Genomic DNA, 21,724 nt, shown 5'->3' with positions numbered 1-21,724 from the left:
TTCCTCGGTTGCATTTTGAGATACAGCAGATGTAAAGCTGTATTAAATGTTCTACTCTGCTACCATTTAGCAGCAAAAAACAAAGGAAGCATCATTTGATCTGCTCTAATAATTTGAAAATTATCTGTAATAATAATAATAATTCTTTTCAATGACTAAATAAATAAAAATGAAATGTCACAGTCATTAAATATCTATCGAAACATCTGGCACTGTACCACAGTAGCGTGGAAAGCCTGCTGTGCATGGAACTTGTCATTCTGTTGTGGGGTTTCTTGATGGCTGGGAATGTGACTTTATTCTTAGTGCAGGCCAGAACTCATTGCCTAGGGCATAAAGAGTAATGCCAGAAGGAAAAGGTCACTCCCAGCAGGATGGAAAAAGCCGTGGAGTTGTGGGATTCACTTTGGAAGGTGACACTCAACATGTCCATTGAATGGGAAATTCCATTGGAACCCATACAGTAGGGAAACTCTCCTGAAGCGTTTAGTGAGTATAGGGAAAACAAAAATGTGGTCAGGAACAATCAGTTGACTTGTTTGTAGCTTCTGTCCTACCCCTTTCTGTCTTGTTTTGTATCTGTGTCTCTCTTTGCAAACACTTTTGGTAGAAAGTACGGTACAGTAAAGTTGATAGAACATTCATTAGTTGTCAACAGGTACTGAGAAATCACAGCTTTCAATATGCTGAGTTTTCCATGACTTTTCTAGGTAGATACTACTTTATCTAGGAAGGTATAGGATTTAGGAGAACAAAATAGCAAGATGTGAATCAGTGGTGCTGAGTGATGCCCAGTAAATATCCATTTACTGGATGTTTGATCTTTCAGAAAAGCTCACAGTAATATTATTGATACAAGAGCTTTGTCTTTCAGAATGTAGTCTCTGGTGACAATAGCTGATTTTTCCTTATAAATAAAAGCTGGTGATTCAATTCAGTAAAAAAAAAAAAAAAGGTGATTGTGCTTTGAGATCAGCTGACTTTTACATGTTCAACACCTTAGTCCAGTGTTTTTTTCCTGGTGAGCATCAACATTTGCTTGCTGTGCAGATTTAACCTTTTCAGCTGGCAAGATTCATGCAGCAGTTACCATCATATTTATGATACTTGATGAATTTGATATTTTAGAATGCCAAGGAATTGCATTTCATTCTACAAATATAAATAAAATTTCCTTATCACTGAAATACCTGAAGTTATGTAAGCACATTTCTCTTTTTGAGAATGGTAAGTAGGTAGTCTATTTATTTTTTTTTTACTGAAAGATTGTGTTTCTAATTCGTTGGTGGAATGTTTAGGTGCTCTCACTTAGATCTGTAAAAAATTGTCTAAACACTATTATGTATTTTCTGAAAATAAAAGGTTGTTTTGGAAATAATAACACCTTTTGATCTCTGTAGAGGCTTTAGAAGGTATTTGGAAAAGTAAAATTTATCTTTTTTTATCGTTGCACAGATAAAACTGCTTGTATTTGTTTCTTAGGACAGAGTATAATTTAAACAGACCAAATCTTTTTCTGAATAACAATAAGAAATGAACAAGAATGAAGCTAGATCTGTGACCACTGTATTTATGAATGCAGACACCAGAATGTTCAAAGGCATAGTGAGTTCCAAGAAGGAGAGTTTTCATTATAGAGCAGATTTTGTGAGGTGCTGCCATGAAAGCAGATGTCTGTTGCTGGTTGGCATCCCTGTGATGAGTTACTCTGGATTACACATGCACTAGACACAGATTTAGGAAATCACCTGTGCAGTCACAAGTACTGAATTGCCTCTGTGCAGCAAGGAAACCCTGTTTCCATGTGTGCTTTGTGCTCTTGACAGCAAGCCCTAAGCTCTGCAAGGTTAACTTGTGTGATATCATGGGGCTCTTTGGTGAAGTTCCCAAGTGCACTTGGCTGCACTCAGTGCTCAAACCACTCTCCTGCCTCAGGGCCAGGAGTCAAGCAGTGGTGCACACATCTATGGGTTCCTCCATCAGCCCAAAGTGTCAGTGGCAAATGGATTACTTATGCCATAAATATATTTTGCTTACCAAAAGTGTGAAAATCCCACGTATGCTTAAACTACGGTGCTTAGGGAGGCCCTGGGATAAAAAGCATTGTATAAATGTAGGTCATTGTTGTGAAGTTACATTATCTGAATCCTTTGTCCCATGATTGTTTGCTTTAGAATCTGTGGTAACATGTGAGTGGAGGAGAAAAACAGAAAATCTAAATAAAGCACAAGGACATCAAATCTAGCCTAACAAGAAAAAGAATTGTTAAGGAAATCATAGAGCTGAGGTCTAAATATTTCACAATTAGGCATTCATTTGGAAAGAGCAGCTGCTCTATGTCCTCCACGTACTATTTTGCTTACATTGTTTACTGATTACAAAACACAGAATATACTTTTATTGACTATGTTTTCCCCTACAGTCTTCTAAGAGAGTAATGATGAATATTCATATTAAGAAACAGCTTCAAGGTTCTAGCACCAGCAGCAGCTGTGCTTCTTACAATGTCTGCAGTCACTTGGGCTGAGTAGATGTAAATAATTTACATGTGCTGTATATAGCAGCCCTTTCAGATCTCCATATATTTATGCTAATACGTAACTTAGATTTTGTTGACACCCACTGTGTTGATCCAATTGAAACAAAAAGTAGGTTGTGGCTGTTCAGGGAGTAGATTCCAGTTGCCCTGAACAACTGCCATGTGCAGTACAGAAGCCATCACAGTTAAGTGTTGAATCTCAAGATCCTGGAGGAATATTTTAAAGCTAATTATCACTATCAAGAAAGTCCTTGACGTCAGAAGCCACTGACTGAAGTTCTATACAGTGCCTGTCTAGTTACCTATGACTTCAGAATTTATTAACATCCAAACACTTCAAGGGGAAGGCAGTAAGCTCTTTTGGTATAAAATAGCAGGATTGTTCCCTGATATTCCTTCAGTAGTGATATAAAGCTGTAGCAAGTACAGGAAAAATTGCTTTTTCCTTCAGTGTCTACCATGAAAATTTTACATCCTGTGATAGATGCTTAAGTTTATATTTTGGTGTGTAGATCTGCAGTGCCTTGGAGGAGCAGTCTGGTTACACAAAAGCACAAGGAGACTCACCTGTTTGATCTGTGAGCTCACACCCCCTGCCTATAGATGTATCTCTTGTATAGATTAATGTGCAAGTAAAAAAACGTTCCTGTAGCTATCTGTTAAGGCACACAGGTGATCTGTTTGAATACACAGGTAGAGATTGTTCTTAAGGAGAAAATCCCATGCTGCCTTTGAGGATTGGTCAACAGGAATAATTGGTAGATGCATATGCCTTACCTAGTCATCATTTTGCTTTTCTGCTCTGTTTATTTTGGTCAGTTCTTTTGGCTTATGCTTTCACCTGAAGACACCAAACAGGGTTGAACTGGATACTACTGTATGAAGATATGTGCAATCAGGAAACTTTCAGTGTAGAAAATTATAATTGTTGCAAAGTTACCTCCATTACTTATCAGTTTTAGAACAGTACAGAAAAGACCCCCAAAACTGCTAGTGGAAGGTGTATTCTGCAGCTTTCAGGAAAGAAACCATTCATGATTTTTTGCTTATTTTTAGGTTTCCCTCAACCAACAAATAACATGGTTCACTATTCTTTTTGATTTGTCAGTGTAATTAACTTTTCTTCTGTATATACATTTGGCATTTTTGGTAAGGTGAAAGAAAAACATAATTCTTGCCTCTGCTGCCCACAGTAGTGGTGGGGACATTTAGGTGTCACTGCACTGTGCTATGACACCTAGGCAAACAGTCAGGAATTGCTTTTGCTGGAGGGAAATCCCTGTTTGGCTAATGATTGCTCAAAGTTAAATGTATTCATGATGGAAATACACATGTCCACTTCAAGGAAAATTAAAAAGGTCAAAACAGACTCTCCAGATGATGAGTCTCTTTGATGAGTCTTTGCCTCATTTAATTTTTTTCTAAACCAAACTCTTAGCACCCCTTAGATGCATATCAGAAACATGTGGAGGTGCAGAAAATTGACATTTTACTTACAGAACAGAAGCTAATGGAATAGTTAATGGCATTTCCATAGCTTATGGTGAATAACAGAGTGCCAGGACTTTAACAAGTGAGCTCGTGATGCAGCCTGTGTCACAAGGGAGCATGTGTTCAAAAAGAGGAGTATTCAGTGACTGAAAGAACTGAGCTGTGATTTTTCTCTCTGTTAAATAAAAGTGCTTGGCTTTTATACAGAAGAAAGAGGCTACACCAAAAAGTATTAAAAGAAGAGTCAACTGCCCCCTCCCCGCCAACCCACACCCCCAAAAAGTCGTATTTAGCAGCATTTTAAAAATGCAAAAATGTAGTCCTGAAGATTTACATTGAGGCCATTGACTATACAAAACAGGAGTTAAAATTAAAATGTTAAAAGGAGCTGGGAATTAAATATTTGCTGTTTGGTGCAGTGTGGTCTTTACAAATGAAAATCTTTGCTTTAAACTATTATTTTTACAAGCCCTTGGAACAGTCTTCTTGGGGCTTATTAATGCTTATTAGGAAACAGCAATCATTACATACAGAGATTAATCATTCCAAGTGGGAAACTGCTTCAGGCCTTCCTATATTTTTGAATAGAGAGGGGGTAGAGAGAAAAATAAGTATACTTATGGATTTAAAGATGCTTATAGATACCTAGTGAGATTTTTAAAAGAGCCAGACTCCAACAGGTTTAATAGTAAATACTTAAATCTTTGCAAAATCCTACTTATATTTCTTGATTCACCTTTAAAAGTTTATTTGGCTATCAAAATCAACTTTTAGAATTTTTTTTTTCAAATTTTATGTGTCTCAGGAGCCTGCATCCCACTGAGTTTTGCTTTAGTGTTTAAATCACCTGAGACTGAAGTGCTAATAAATGGATTTATGAGTCTGAATCAAAAGTGTGATTACAATTTATACAAGTAAACCCAGCTAGTGTTAAATAAATTGATGAGGTTACTGTTAAACCCTGTAGGTTCTTTAGTCAAATCTGCATTTATGTGTGGACCCAAATAATCTGTACAGTCCATCCTGAAGCATAATTTGCCACACATATATTTGATTTCACAAAACAGATTCACTTAAGTGTCTCTTTCGTGTTGCAATTCTAATTTTAGAGGGCAGTTCATAGCTCAAGTTTCAATGCTAGTTTCAATGCAAGAAAATCTTATGTCTTTAATTCTTAAAGAAAGTAAATAATTAAGTGGTAATTTCTGGACAGTTACCCTAGTTATTATTAATACACGTCATATAATATACTATTGACACATATTCCAAAGAATTTCCCAATTTAAGTTTTCCAGCTGGTACTACTGTTTTCATCTTTCCCCTTCAATAAAATTCTAGAGTAAGAATTCTTTGAAATCTTAATCTGTCTCTGTTTTAGCAATGATTTGTTTTCTCCAATGTTGAACAACTCCTATTTTTTCATATTTTTTTCTCCTTTTTTTTTGTTTGTTTGGTTTTTTTTGTTGTTGTTTCTTTGTTTTGCAAATTGATATTTCATTTTATCAGTAGTGATTTAAGAAATCAAAATAATCATCTTCTAAACCTTATAAACAAAGAAATCTGCACCATAGTTGCATATTTAAATTCTTAGGTTTTCAACAGGATTTCACCAACCAGTTTATCTTTTTCAGCTTTCCATCTGCCAGATAAAAATGTGATGTTTCATAATATAAATGACTTGAAAACAAACACTTCTGTTGAAAAGTATTTCTGTGGAAAAGTGGTTCACAGGTAACTTTTTGACATGGAGGTTCCAGTGGCAGGTTTTGGAATTTATGTACATGTAAATTACATTTACTTGAAATGTAATATTCTGGAACAAGTTGGAAGATTGCTTCCTTATGCTTGATTGTCTGTTGTGAATTAGTCTCTTGGTTCCATAAAAGATTTCCATTAGAAAATTTCCTGAGAAATGTTTAGAACAAGAGAGCAGCCTAACCTAAAGTGTCAGTAATTTCATGGTGAGTTATGTGTCTTGAATGCAAGAGTTCAGCACCACTTGGTTGCCATGGTTCATTAGTTATCATCAAACCCCCAGATCATCTTTGAGCAGAAGCCCAAAAGGCTCTAAATATTCACATGCAGTGCAATTATGAGGCAATCAAAATAAAATTTAAAAATTTTGAAGTTAAATTGAAAATAGATGGTGCTTTCAAAGCCAGAGATTAAAGGGAGACAACCATATGTAAATCAGATACAGTACTGCTGAATTATCTTGTTCAGTGTCTGTGCTTTCTAAATAATAGACAAGGTAGTTGTACAGAATAATTCCTTTGAAAGATCTGACAAGCATGATTTATGGCATAGCCCAAAACAGATTCTTTGCTTGAATATTCAGTCAAAAGAGCTTCATTTTCCCCAATTCTAATATTGTGGAATTATATCTAAATGGTGTCTTAACTTGGGAAGTCACAGGAGGGAGAATATAAATTACACTCTTACAAAAATATACAAGAGATTTAAATTGGAAAATTGCTATTTTGGAATGCAAGACAGCAAACTACAATTAATCACTGTTCCTCTGCTCATCAGACTTCACAGTGAAGCTTCAAGAAACACAATACAGTATTTTAAAAGGCTCATTTAAAACCCTTTCTCAAACACTACAAATATCTGTGGGATGTGGAAGGAAAGGATAGCCTTGTTTAGAATAACTCATTCAATGAGCTAGTATTTGAGAACCTAAAACTAATCCAGTTTGCATAAAAAGCTTAACTTGGGAATTATTTTAGATTCAGCCATTTATGAAACTTGCCTGTAGTCTCCATATGGAAGGAGAAAGCAATAAACTGGAACCTTAACCCCAAGAAAATATATCCTTCAGATTTTCTGTAGCTTTTAAAGGATTGGTTAAATTATTCTTGAAGCACCTAACATAAAGACTGTCATCCTAATCAATGTTACCAGGATGGGCTTTTTCATATGTTTGACATTGCTTCACATTACTGAGGCTCCCCATGGAGATTGCTGAACCCAGCTAAGCCAGACATGTTTCCATCTAGAACCTTCATCTCTGTGTGCTGTAGACTCACAACTCAACTTTTAAACCTCATGAAACAGAATTGCCAAAGCAAATGTTCTCTTTGAAAAACCTGTAACTCAAGAGCATTTTTCTAGCTCTGTGGTCTGCAGGAAAAACGTCCTCCTCTTAAGCTCTAAAAAACTCTTGAACTTTCCGTGAGGACACTTATTTTTTTATTGCTAATTCTATTTCATTTACACCACAGATTTTGTTCATCCCTTAATCTTGTCTGGCTTTCCAACAGAAAAGACAATGCTTTACAAAGACAGAACATACCTTACTTGAGGAAAATAAAACTATCCACACAAAGATATTTTCTGTTTATGTGAACTTTCTTTTTTTTTTTTTTTTTGGTGATTTTCACTTGGTTTGATAGATTTTTTTTTTTTTAATGATTCCACATGGAAGTAGATTAAATACTGCATTGCTGAGTCTTGTACAGCTGTAGATCACAGGTATCAGAAGGACTCAGAGCCTGTTCAGCATATCCCATTGCATCTTTCTGGATATTCATTCATTGATCAATCATTCATCATTTGAACTATTTCAATAATTTCTGGAGAATGATAGTGAAAAAGCTATCAGGTTATCTGTCAGTCTTAGTAACAACAAACTCAACCTGAGGTAATTTGCAGAAGCATTCTTTGAAAGGACTGTTTTCTAATTCCCTGAATTTCTATTCCTGTGTTTAGAGGAGGGATTTTACTGCTTAATAGGTAGAACAAGTGAATCCCATCTCAGTACTTATCCTGTCTAATTACATTTTGCAAATATACTGATCCAGAAACTCAAGAGCACACTGACAAGGGGCAAGTCAGAGAGATACTTTTACTTCTAAATCCTATAAAAATATCTTGCATAAAATCTAACTTTCCTGTTGTGGCTAAAGCACACGACAGCTGTTTGTGAGAGGACTGTGTTTAACAGTCTCAAGAGATTTTTAAACATCTGCATAACCTTTTGGACAACAGAGTCCTTCAGACAGCTGGGATCTAGGTGTCTAAAAAGCCACTACACATCCATGATTATGTTCCTAAATTGCTTCCTTAATGTTTTAACTGCTCAGATGTTGCAAGTTGATGGAAGGCACCAGAGGCAGGTCAGGAACAACAAACTGCAAGATTACAGTACAGGAATATCTGGGAGAAAAGATGCAACTTGCCCTGATGCATACAGTGTATTATGTAACATGAGTTTTTCACAACATAGATGGATTTTTTTGTTGTTGTTGATGTTGGGTTTTTTTGTTTATTGTTATTATTGTTTTCATTTACTGTGGTGGATGTTTTTGGACAGCAGTAACAGGCCACAGATGCAAAGCTTTGGAAGATTTTCCAGTAGCAGCAGCTGGCTCCTTGGCAGTCTCCTCAGGCAGTTGTGTTGATGATTTGGAGTTGCCTCTGGGTCTGTCACGTAAGGAGTCAGCTGATGAGTTGCCTTCTATGTTTGGATGCCATTTTTTTTTGAAATAGCATTGAAAGACCTTAAATATTAGGAAAAATGTGATATTTTTTTTTGTACTTTTGCAAGATATATACATACAAGTGATACTTATGTATCATACATATAGTGGTGCATATGAAATGATGCCTATGTAATATACTCACATGTAGGACTTTAAAATTCCATCTATTCAACAGATTTCTGGTCTAGAAAGTGCTTTGCAGAAAGCTGCTCAATTCTCATTAAACAGCATTATAAACTGATCACCCAAGTAAGTGGAACTAAAGACTGGTGCTACCATGGAGCCTGTTCTCACTGCCAGCACTCACCAAAAATGCCATTTTCTTTTGTACTACCATTCTGTGAATAGTCAGCCTAGGTAACCATCTCTGCTATTACTGTGTCGATTTAATCTACTCGTCCATTTTAACAAGTTCTTTACTAGCTGCTGAGCTTTCCATGCATATAAAACTTCCCATACATTCAGAAATTACTTATGAGACTCCCAAATTAAAAAAAAAAAAAAAAAGAAGGAATGGGGGAGGGCAGTGAGCACATGTTCATGTTATACTGTGCCATATGTTATAGTAAACTGGGTGTATGAATTACCATATGTGGATTTTCTTATCTCTGGCCCTTACATAACTTTGACATGAATGTCCAAATTGCCAGAGGAAGAGAAGCAGGATGCATTTTTATCTCATCTTTGACAAGGCTTTCATTGAATGGTAATTTTGTTTCCAGTGCAGCTAGGTACCAAAGGTAAGGATGGCATTAGCAGGTATTTTTTGTGTGTATTTAAAATTGTTAGAGTGTTTATATGAATGAAACCAGGCATTTTGAAAGCCATACCCAACTGACCTGCATTTCATCACAGGTGTAAATTTTTGCCCACAGATGGGCTGGAAATTGAAAAAACTGCTAATCTATAACATCAGAATTATTTTTCCCCAAAGTTTAGAAAAAATCCCACGCTTTCATTAAGCTATTTAAAACTCAATAATAATAATAATAATAAATACACAAAAGATTTAATCTTTTTTGGCTTTGCTTAAGACCCAGTATCATTTGCACCCATCTCACCTTTCTTCCACACCTCATGCACCCCTGTTGAGACAAACACACTGCTCTCCTCTCTTTAGAGAGTTATTGCTCAGGTGTTGGGTCTGCTCCAGCCCTGCATTCTGGTGCATGCTCCACCCTTGCAACTCCTGTAGTGCCTTCTGTGAGGCCTTGCAGGGCCTGAAGATTTAAAATAGGAATCTAGAATAGCAATGACATTTAGGCTGCAGGGCTTTTCATTAAATTAAAGGCACTAGGGAGACTCTAATAATAGAGATGAAGCCAAGAATGGGCAAAGTAGAATTTGATCAGATAGTGCTCTTGTAATTTGATTATGCTTATGTAAGGGAGAGCTGGGACTGAAAAGGGGACAAGAGGAGAAGAATCAATAAAGAGTAAGATGACATTAGGAAAGGTTTTTCTTTCTTCTGACTAGCTAGTAAAAGCTGAATAATGTAATTTTTATCCTCATATGAGCTGACCTAGACTTTGGGGGTGATCTGGACTACAAGGTTGACATAGTTCAGTTCTAATCCTGTTCTCCTTTTCATGCTTATATTTTGGTAAATCTAAAAATAAATTGAACCTAAATCCTGTTTATACAGGACTAGGTAGAAAAATGTATCTCCTGCACATGCAAATAATCATGACCATGTTTCCTGGACATGCTTTTTAGCTACCTTAGTGATCTGACTTGCTCAAAAGCAATGGTGGCACTAAAGAAGGAGATGCCTGTGAAGTTAAACAAGGGATTGGATACCTCAGAAACTTCTGAGCATAGCTTCAGATGCTGATATTTAGACTATGTTCATGTTTCCCATTCATGAGGAAAGAAGCAGTGTTTAAAACACTCCAAAAGGGGTTTGAACATTATGCCTCCCATTCATGCATCCTTTGGATGGATGATTTGCTTTCTCTAGGGGAAGCTAAAGGTATCTGCCTGTCGAGAAAAGCTTTCTGTTAGTGTTGAGAAAGAATGAAATGTAGTACACATCTAAAAAAAAATTCTTTTAATGATAGTTTTGGACTCTGAAATTAAACTCAGCAGGTGAGAAGATGCCACTTGAATTTCAAAGGATACACCAATTCCCCTGCAATCATTTGATGGAAAGCAGGCATGAACTGCCTGCTCTTTGGTTAGCTCCATCTGTATTGTTTTGTAAAATGAAACACAGGGACAGAAAATTGAGTTTCAAAACATGCATGAATTGTAATTTCTTCAATAAGTCACCTAATGTATATTTTTTGTTTGGTTTGTTTTGATTGCAAGGCTCTTTACTGGAGTTTTTCCTATGCCTAGCAAATGCTATCAGCAAATCCAAATATTTGACTGGATACATAATGGTATCACCATTCCACCTGGGAGTAATTTTAGATAAATATTTTTGTGTTGCTTGAAACTCAGATATGGGATTCTACTGCACAATGCTTATAGGCTCAAATTTTGCTGCAATATTTGTGTTTAAAACTCTATCTATTGTGGGAAATTATACCTAATGAATATGTGACAAAATATACAGCATAGGCCAATCAATTCATTATGCTTTTTAGCTATTCCATTCAATGAATCAGGTTGTGGGATGCATTAATATGGAAAGTTTTATCAATTGATTAATTTTTAATCTGATATGAAAAAATCAAGTTGGGAAAGAGAGAGCAAAATTTTGTTGTATTGAGCCTTACTTCACTTTTATAATACCTCTTGCTCAGTCATCTACCAAGGGAACAAATTTAATTTGAGTTGCAAGAAAATCACTTCTCACCATGTTTTTCAAAGTATTTTTAGCAGCAGTTTTTAGTGCTTTGTTTGCAACCTGAGTAGTGTCTTGGCTCAGCCACAAAGCCACCAGACTTCAAGTACTTACATTTTTTATGATCTGCAAGAAAGAAATTCCTATGTTCTTCATCAGTAGTGTTTGGGTGCAAAAGAATAATAAGATCCTGTATTTCAAGCAACCACTTATGAAATCTTGTTGTTCTCAGGTGCATTATATTAGAAATTGATGCAAACCTTGCCTCTTTAAGTGGTGATTCTGTGAGTGTATCTCCTCAGGACGTGGTATATCAGCAGCTTAAAAATCACTCAGAAGTGTTTATTACACAACTAAGCAGTTCCTTAGTGAATATATTGATCTAGGCAGAGTTTTATTGCAACATGAAAACTGGTTGCTAAAACTGATTCATGATTTTGGGCCAAAATATGTTTTGATTCTAGTTCCAGGTAATATGGGTTTGGGACAGGAAAGATTTCCCTCAATGACTTTTTACTAGAAATTTTCAAAACTGAATTGGTGGAGTTTTAATACATGTATAATTTCCACTTTGGCTTTCAGGAGCCAAAAAATTTAAAGGTTGCAAATAGGTTAAATGCATAAAAAGAGAAAATAACTAGTGGCTGCTTATCATTACATTTACTTCTTTTTCAAGTAAGCAAATGGAGGAAGAGGGGAAAAGTTCCAAGAATTACCAGGAATCCTTTGCAAAATTGTTGTTTTCGTAAAAGGTAGCCACACCAAAAACCTGCCATATAATTTTAATTACCAGTTGATGTAAAGAGAAAGGCTCATTCTGAGGTTTCAGTCTTGGAGATCTTGTTAGATGTTTCCTAAACAAAACCTTCCTTTCTATCTATTAAATAGGCAATTTTGGTCCTTCTTGTACCTGGCTTACCTGGCTGGACAGGGTTAGAATAATCTTTTTATGTTAATCTTAGTTTGATTTTAAGTGTATTGTATCAGCTAAATGATCACCATCTGATTTTTACAAATCTAATCAAAATGTCTAATAACTTTTTGGATACTCCAGACTATTTTGATTAGTTTAGCAGTAGTCAGCATAGCAAATTCATCCTAATCTCTTCTAATAAGGGCAAAGGCATAAAACACAGTGCTATTGAATAATAGATTGGAAAAAAGGTCCAAACTCTTCACTGTTGTTAAAAGATAGGCCAGTTAGATATGTACTGCCTTGTCAAGTTTTTTTCCTCCAATCAGCACTGCAAAGGATCAAGGATTTAATATAGAGAACATTGTATTTGAATGCAGGGAGTATTTTACTTCTACAACAAGGATATGCATTGAAAATTAGAGGTTTAGCATTTTCTATTACTGTCATTGCTGTATACTGAATTCAAGTAAATTAACCTAACAAAGCAGAACAACTTAGGTACAATAATCATCTAAATTGGCCTTTTTTTTAATCTGATCACATAACCTATGATTTATAAATAAAAAACATCACATCATTAATAATAATTAGCAACAGTTTACCATAGTATTGCACAGCTCACAGCATCACTGTGGCATTGTTTCCTTGCTCTTGCAAAATTGTTGTCAGAGGAACACTCTGTAAAGGTTTGGAGGATGTATTCTTCTAAAATACACATTTAAAAACTAGTTAGTCTAATTTATTGCAAGAGGCAATTACTCCTATTTGTTATGAATTTCAACTATAAATAGGCTTTCTAAAATATTTTTTTAAATTGTATGTATTCTTCTATCTGCTGCAGAAAAAAACTATTACTAAGATATCTAGCAATACCTAAAAATAAATTTTTGCTGAAAGCTTTGGCAGAAACAAGAGTAAACAATGGGATGAAGAGACAAAACAGACAATTATTTTTGCCAATATATTCCATTTTCAATGATGGCTAAGTGGATAAAGAGAACAGTCATGAAGCACTCAGCCAGCTCAATTTAGGATTTATCTTCCTAATGCACATTTAAGAATTATTAAATTTTGGCCTAGTAAACCTAGATTTTCAAACTTGATTATACTAGACTAGTCAATTTATTGGTGTTTCTTCCCAAAATGTACCTGATGCATTTGATAGACCAACATAAATGTCAATATTTTGCATTTAATCTGTTCTTAAAAACATATGCATTGCTTCTTACTCAGTAGCTTAAGGATATTCTTGCTGGGCTGTTATGAGCTGTAGTGTATATTGGTACATAGGGTACATCATCTAGAAAACAGATTTGCACTTGCTGTTAGTCAGAGCTCTTTATTACATTTAGATTTTTTTTCTTTTTGATATAAAACTTGTTGTTGTAACCAAGTGAAATCTTGGTTACACTGAAGTCAGTGGCAAAACTCAGCTGACTTGAATTAGCCAGGATTTGGAAAATAAAAGTAGCTACAAGAAAGTAGATTTTTTTAAAAAGAAAATCAAATATAACAATTAAAGCCATTTCATTTTCAAGGTCTCAGAAATATTAAATATTAATAGAAAAAAACCCCAGATTTGTATTGTAGGGCTTCACTGTTTCATCAAAACACTCCAGTCATTGTATTGTGCTGATTGGAATAAAGAACTTTACTGGCACTATGTACAGAGCTATTCCTGTGCAAGAAGTCAAGACATTAACTCAAAAAGACACTCTGGATGTGAGAAAATGATCCAACCTACAAAGTACACTATGCAAAACCTCGCTTGCATCACCTCAATTCTTCTTCTTAGGAAGAAGAAAATGAAAAAAAAATTCAGGTAACAAGTTCCTTGTAAAGTTGCTTTTATGCAGCAATGTATCTTGAAATAGGAATTAAATACCATTTTTCCCCGTGGTATTAAAATATGAATGCACTGCTCTTTTTAAATGTATGCAAAAATTACTCATTATTGAATATCAACTTTCTGTTCAGACCTTTTTTTCACAGTTTGGAAATTTAGCACCTAAAATAGAAGTTTATAATGTTTCTGCTGATACAACATAATAGCACTGGCAGATGATATTATGATAATCAACCAAAGCTATTTGTTGAGGGCTTTTTCAGCACTGGAAATGGATGAAGCCTGTTCCTAGGAGGGAAACTGTGATGGGAACCCTGCAAAGGGTTGCCTCAATACTTTGAGTGTAGCATGACTCAATGCAGCCAGAGAGCAGATTTTTATGCATTTATTTTGGGCAGAAACTTACTCTCTCCCTGCATTTTGATAAAGGCACTGAAAACAAAATAGGCAATAAAAATGGAATTTGCTTATGATTCTTTCCTAAGGTTTGTATGGAGAAGATTTTGTACTAAAGTCAAAGCTAGGTTTTGAGTAAGAGTTTTATGTGAATTATGTATTTATATCTCTTACAGTAACATTTTTAATATTTACAAGTTCTATTTTAGTTGTTCTTTCAGACATCAGTGAGCAGCCTATCATCCCCTAAATCTTTGGACTTAAAACTGTGTTCCCTGGTATTTTTGATACTAATTCTAAGTGGAAGTTAATATAATATGGATTGACTTTGTCAGCAAGGGTAGGTTTGTAGAGATTGGTGGTGTTCCATGGTTTGTAGGAGGAATACAGCAGATTAGCTGCCCAGCACATTCACAAACGTGGATTACCTGCAATATTTCATTTCAGTGGGTCTTTTGTCTGGTGTAAATTAATGCCCAGTTTTCCCCACAACAGTAAGGGTGAATTTAACACAGTAGCTGTTAAATATGAGTCACTAATGAGAACACGAGAGAGACTGGAAACTGGGTCTAAATCTTGTTACACCATTCCGTCTTGATTAATAGAAGTATTTAATTTCAGTATCTGTAAGATTTATCAGAATGTTTTCATGAACTTTGCAAGTCTGAACACCTGTCTGACTCTATTTTATCATATCTGGGACTCCAAAGATTATTCATTCAAATTTGCACAGAAATTTAAAAATATTAAACTTATGCTCTACTGCTAGCACTTTCCTTCCTTAGCCCTGGATAATAGAGAGTACATTTTTGTCATCTAATGTCCCTACCTCTCTAGCAGTGGTATGTTGCTGACTCTGACTGCATTGAAAGCTTTAATTAATCAAAAAGGGATATTGAAGGCCACCAGACTTCCAGCTTTTCATACCACTATTTTGGTTTAATACTTTGTCAAAGGATTTAAAACTTCTCTACAAAGATTTAGTGTTGAGTGATGTTTTTTTTTTTTTTCCCTGAGATTTGGAAAAATGCACTCTTCATTAAAAAAAAAAATGCTTACAGCATTTAGTTTCTACAATATAAAAGACAAAATGTTAGATGCATTGACTCTTATATGTACACACATATATAAACATTTATTATTTGGTGCCAATATAGAAATTGGATAGAACAGTGATGTAAATGGTGATTGAATACACTACAAAACACCAATAATTTCTGGTCTCGTGTGAGATTATTGATTTCATTTCATCATTATTACATTAAATTGTACTAAAAGCAGGGCACAGTAGGTAACTAAAGCTTCACATAATATGAGGGACTGTTCCATATGTCTGCTTTTCCCTTTGGTATTTTCTTTTTTAAATAGTGGGGGAGGAAGAAAAGGCGAACTATGCAAGCTTTTTCTGAAGAGCTAACATCTGACTCTGCTTTGAGGCTTTCTGATGCTGCAGCTCCTGTGGAGACTGCTGCTCTCTGATACCTTCCCTGTGGCTTTAGCATCTTAGCCTTGCTGCTCTAGATCCTCCATTGTTTAATGATGCGTTGCCCATCTCGAAAGACTTCAAGAAATTGGTTGAAAACATGGGGAGAGAAATTTGCAAAACTCAAGACAAGTTCTTAGTCCTGAGTGTGGACAAACATCCATAAATGCACAGGAAGTTATGTTGTGTGCAATATTGGGCATAGTGCTGATAAGGCCAAGGTTCAGGTTTGATCTCTTGTGTTTTTCTGCTTTATTGCTTCCCATATGAAACTTCTCCATTTAAACAAAGTAAAAACTTGTATGCATCTAACTTTTTTTTTTTTTATCATCATAAAAGTAAACCCATAGGGTGAAAAGCAATTTTTCCTTTGAAAAAAAAAAAAAGGCTTAACAGCTGGGAAATTGGAAAAGTGAGTGGAAAGAAAAGAGTTTAGCTCAATTAACTACTGTCATTCAGTAGCTTCCTCCTGGGATAGCTTCGTTTCTTTATTCTATTGTGTAGGCCTAATTCCATTGTCATGAAAGAGAACAGATGAAAGGAGTTAAAGAAGTCTTAACTACAGCAAATCTAGTATATTAATTTTCCAAATTGTACCAGAAGAAAAGGGTGCTGTTTCTGTCCGGTGTTTTTTGCTTAGAAAGCAGTTTCCACATCAAACCATGATGAGCATCCATCATGCTCCTCATCTTGGACAGATGTGACTTCCTCAAGACACTCATAAGCCTCTAGATTTTGAAGGTTTCTAGGATTCTAAAATAAAGAACACTTTTGAATGCACTTTCATAACATATATGCAGCAAATAAAAATTGACTGGTAGAATTTCTAGATTTCAAATTATTAACTAATGCTGTTAAGATGGAAAATCAGGGAAAAGGGGTTCATTGTGAGCTTATAGCTTAACAGTTCATGGAATACCTGGTCTTTAGGTTAAAAGTATTGTTTCTCTGTGAAAACATAGCCATACACCTGGATCTTGCAGAGGCATCCACAGACTCAGAACTTGGAGATGATTATTACTTCCTGCACTCTTAAGTTGTGTGAGCCTTCACAAGTTCAGGACAAAAGACTGTGTTTGACTCTCTTGGCTTGCCTGTGTTTTGATATGCTCTTCAGGTAGGATTTCCATCTGTTCCTTTAGGTTATTCTTTCCCCCAGCCATATGTGATAAGTATCTGTTGGCTTTTGCAGTGAGCTTATGTCTCTTGAAACAGCGACTGCTGTGTAACTCCTTCTTCACTGCAGAGCTTTTAAGATACGTAGTTTATACCCTGGCCAAATTCCCAAACTGAGCATTCCCTGCTTCTCTTATGTGCAGGACCTGATGAAAAGTTAGAAAGGGAGTTAGAGTTTTATGTGAGAAAGCAGAAATACCTCACAGGGTTGAATCCATTAGACCCAGAATTGTTTGAAGCAGGACTTAATGATGCCAGAAGTGGATGGTCTTGGTAAAACTCCCTGCTGAAATTGCACCACATTGTCCAAGTAATTCCATACCCACAAGGAGAAACAAAAGAGGAATTACTATAGTTTGGTAATTAAGGCATTCATTCATACAGGACATCCAAATTCAAGTCCTTTGTCCCTTCTCTTACGAATATTGAATGACTGGCATGTAGTGAAACAGCTTCAGCAGTTCCACTACAAAACACTTCACAGATTGGTATATAGGGCACTGGTTTGGAATGTGGAAAAATGTGGTTCAGGATCTCAGAGCAGATCAGCTACAGCAGGGATCTGAAAGAGATCTCTCACCTAATCACTTCCAGGTGCATCTGAGTGAATAGACACTGGACAGCATTTCCTCTCTTGTTAACAAAACCATCCTCTAAACAAAATGTGTGTGCTGACAAGATGAGAGAGTACAATAATTATTTTCAGCTCCCACTGAAAGATGGAACAGCTGAGTGGATTCATGCTAAAACCTGTACACAGTGTGCAGCTAACTGTCATTACTGAAGTGCAGTGGTGGTGGAAAACAGTGAGAGTGTCATGCTTGCTCAGTGCTGGGATAATAATATCCCAAGCACAATGGCCAGTGAGCTTTACTGTAGGCAGAAATTAAAATATCTCATTGTGTCTAAAGAAGTGTAAAGGCTCCATTTAAAAGGAGAACCCAAATAATGTAAGATTCATGAACAGTTTTATGTCAATTGGAGGTAATGAGGTAAACCTTAGCCAATGCTAGAGTCCCATTTAGATGCAGCAAAACAAAAACCCCTGGATCTGAAGGATATTAGACACACTCTCTGTACAATAACAGTGGTAGACTGGATATTAACTGCAGCTATGCCTAGAAAAATAGAAAGTAAGAGAGTCGGTTGTGTGCAGTCCTTTGCATAGCATAGTCCATGTGGGATGGTTGCCAATTATTGACATTAATTTAGACAGTTTATTTTCCTTTGTAGTCCACAGTGAAGAGATAAAATGCTGGTTATGAATAGCATGCATAATGAGGAAATAAAACACTTAATCCCATACAAAAATAATTGTATATGGTGGAATTTTGATATTAGATTGCAGTCTGAAGCTTTTAAGAGTAAATGCGTCTCAAACTTTTCAACAGCCTTTTTGAGGAAATTGAAAATTTCAGTGCTCTGTTGTTTTACAGTGATACAGATAATGTACATTGAAGAGAAAATAGGGGAATAATAGCTATAGATGCATCAGTTCTTGCTTTTGAGATTTGTGTATTTATAGGGCACATTTGACATTTCTTGTGTTCTTAGAGTGGGACTTTATTACTCAAAATGTTTAAATATAAAATGTCGAAAATGTTTTCCTTCTCTCAGTCTTCACAGATGTTCTTTATTTTAAAATAAATATCAAAGATACTTTGAGCCAAATTCCTGTCTCCAGTTATATCCAACCAAGTCTGCCAGTTTCATTGCTCTTGCTTAGGAGTGTCTGGTCATGGTTTTCTCTCCCCTCATATTTTCCCACCCATTTTCACTGTCATATGCTTCAGTAAAGCCCAAATTCCATATCTGATATTGGATACCCTTAATTCAATCCCAAATGGCTTAATCTGCCAAGCTGCCTTTTATTTATTTTTTTTTAAGCAAACTTGGATCTTTATTTACAATTGAGGAAAAAACCCAACAGATTAAAGAAAAAAGAATGTTAGAGTTGCTGGAAGAAGATTTTCTAGAAATATCTGCGATGCAAGGGAGAAGGAGGCTTTTTTTCTCCTTTCTACCATGGGCAGATAATGTGAGTGAAAACTGCAGCTTTTATGTACACAGTCATCCTTTACCATATGTCAGTTTGCCATATGCTGCTATATGTCTTATCAGATGCAGGGTAGTCTTTCTGCAAATGCAGCCTTACATCGTGCCTTCATTATTAGAAATCAGTATGTCTTTAACATGGAGACTTCTGGCTGAAGATCCTTTTTTGGAAAACCTTTTGTAAGACAAGAGAAGAGACAGATTTATCTTTTTCTTCACCAATTTTCACAAGGAAACTGCAGCCTCTTATTTGCTATTATTCTGCAAATAACACCTTTTTGTTTTATGGCAAAGATGTCTTTTTCATGTAATGTGCTAGACTGAAATCTACTCTCAGTGCTTAAGAAATGATGATCTCAGGGTTTAAAAGGTCTTAAGCTGTGGCAAAGTGATGCCACATTAAATGATTTAAGCAGCCATTGCTTTTAAATGTGTTTTTGACCTTGTTCAAGATTGCCATTTACCTCAGTGGAGAAAACATTACGTTGGCATTGAAAACATTAAGAATTAGCAGTACCTTAAATTTATTCATACTCTAAGCATCTTGGAAGGGTTCAGAGAAGTCCCTGGATTGAGTTTGAAAATGATAGCAGTAGCCTAGATCCTTTTGTAGAAAGAAAAATACAGTAGAAACCTTATCACGACCAGTTTCCACAGTCACTTTCCATCAGACCAAACCTACCAAAGTCAGTTGTCTTTCATTGTTTCTCTACCAAACACTTATTCTAGAATAAAAAAAAAAATGTACTTCCTGCCTAGTCTTTCCTACTAGCAAACCAAGAGGTTTTACCTCCCTGTAAGTGGAACCCAGTACCTCCATATGAAAGAAGGAACAGCATCCCTTTCCTAGGAATTGTGTCCCAATTAAATTCCAAATCCTAGACATCAATTGGTGCAAACACACCCAATAGATAGAGATATAAAGATTAGACATAGATAAATATATAGGGATAGATAGATAGAGAGATAGATAGAGAGATAGATAGATAGATAGACAGATAGATAGATAGATAGATAGATAGATAGATAGATAGATAGATAGATAGATAGATAGATAGATAGATAGATAGATAGATTTGAAATAAAGCCAGTTCCGGAGCATTCTGGCCAGTTTACAGTAAAAAAAAACAAACCCCAAGTATCTACAACACATCTGGAAGATGATTGGTCACATGGTTGAATGTAAAAACCACTTGGAAAGGAAAAAATTAAGGCAGAGATGGGGAAATTAAACAAAGCACGAGCATCTAGGTCAGAAGGTAATGATTTGCTGTTCTAGTCCTTAATACCATCCTTACTTGTTTGATACATGCTTTATTTTCTCTAGCTGAATCTCTTCTGCACTCTCCTTAAATGCTGTGATCAACCCTGCCTAAACACAGCCACTTTTCAGTGATTAGCTTTTTTGTAGGAAACCCTTGCCAACAATCACAGTCAGTATTCTTTCTCCCTCATCCAGCTTTCAACAAAAGTTCTTTTTGATCCTTTTGCATAGATGGTTTTCACCTGCATAGAGATAGACCTTCTGCCAGCAAATACTACTTAGGCTGATTACAAATCCTTATTGCACTCATTGTCCATGAAAAACTTCTTTGGTGAGCTAATGTGCTTCGTGTTTTATTTTTACAATCTTCAGTGCCTCGGTGCCACTCTGGCTGTTCTTTTGTCATAGAATCATAGAATGATTTGGGTTGGAAGGGATCTTGAAGATCATCTTGTTCACCTCTGTGAACTGCCCCACGGGCAGGGGCAACTTTCACTAGACCAGGTTGCCCAGAGCCCCATCCAGCCCAGCCTTGAACACTTCCAGGGATGGGGCATCCAAAGCTTCCCTGGGCAACCTGTGCCAGTGCCTCACCACCCTGACAGCAAAAGATTTTTTTTTCTAGCATCTAATCTAAACCTGTGTAGAAAGATTATGGCTATAAAGTGACATGTATGATTAGCATTTTTATTTTGAAATATATACAGTTTTTTCCTGATTTCTAGTGCTATATAAAAAGTATGATTTTTTTTAAATTATTACCACTCATTATCCATTTTTCATGATCATTTGCCTTCTGAAATCTGTAATTGGTTTATCAATAACATACAGATTATAGCTTGAAAGAGAAACACCTCTAAGATTATCAAAGATGACAAGTGTTTAAAAAATTGATAAGCAAGTTTAATAACCTGCTTCATTAAGTAGAAACAGAAATTAATCTGCAGAGATGTTTACATGTAAAAAGAACAAGTCAATTGCTCAGTGATTTTTTTTTTTTTAATTATAACAAATCTATTTCCAAATGAAGTCGTTTCTTTGGCAGTTGCACAGAAGGGTAGTGATTAGTACAATGAGATAAATCAAACAGTAGAGAAAATGTGCCATTTTCCAAATTACTGCCAATTATTGTTACTCCTTTCTGAGTTAGAGGGTCTCCTGGATTCCTATAAAGATCCTTTTGGAAGCTTTACAGTCAAAATCAAGATTCAGTGACTTATAATCCAACTAACCATCAATTTCTAAGCTCCTGCTGAGTGACAAACACTACAAGAAAACAT

General features: G+C 35.7%; 1 protein-coding gene across 29 annotated transcripts in view; it reads left to right on the top strand.

Moving 5' to 3' along the window:
- NRXN1 (neurexin 1) overlaps positions 1-21,724 on the top strand; it is a 681,323-nt gene that overhangs the window by 364,340 nt on the left and 295,259 nt on the right. The window lies entirely within an intron of this gene.

This window comes from Agelaius phoeniceus, chromosome 3 (genome assembly GCF_051311805.1).
Source record: "Agelaius phoeniceus isolate bAgePho1 chromosome 3, bAgePho1.hap1, whole genome shotgun sequence".
NCBI lineage: Eukaryota > Metazoa > Chordata > Aves > Passeriformes > Icteridae > Agelaius > Agelaius phoeniceus.
This window is presented reverse-complemented; position numbering and strand designations above follow the sequence as displayed.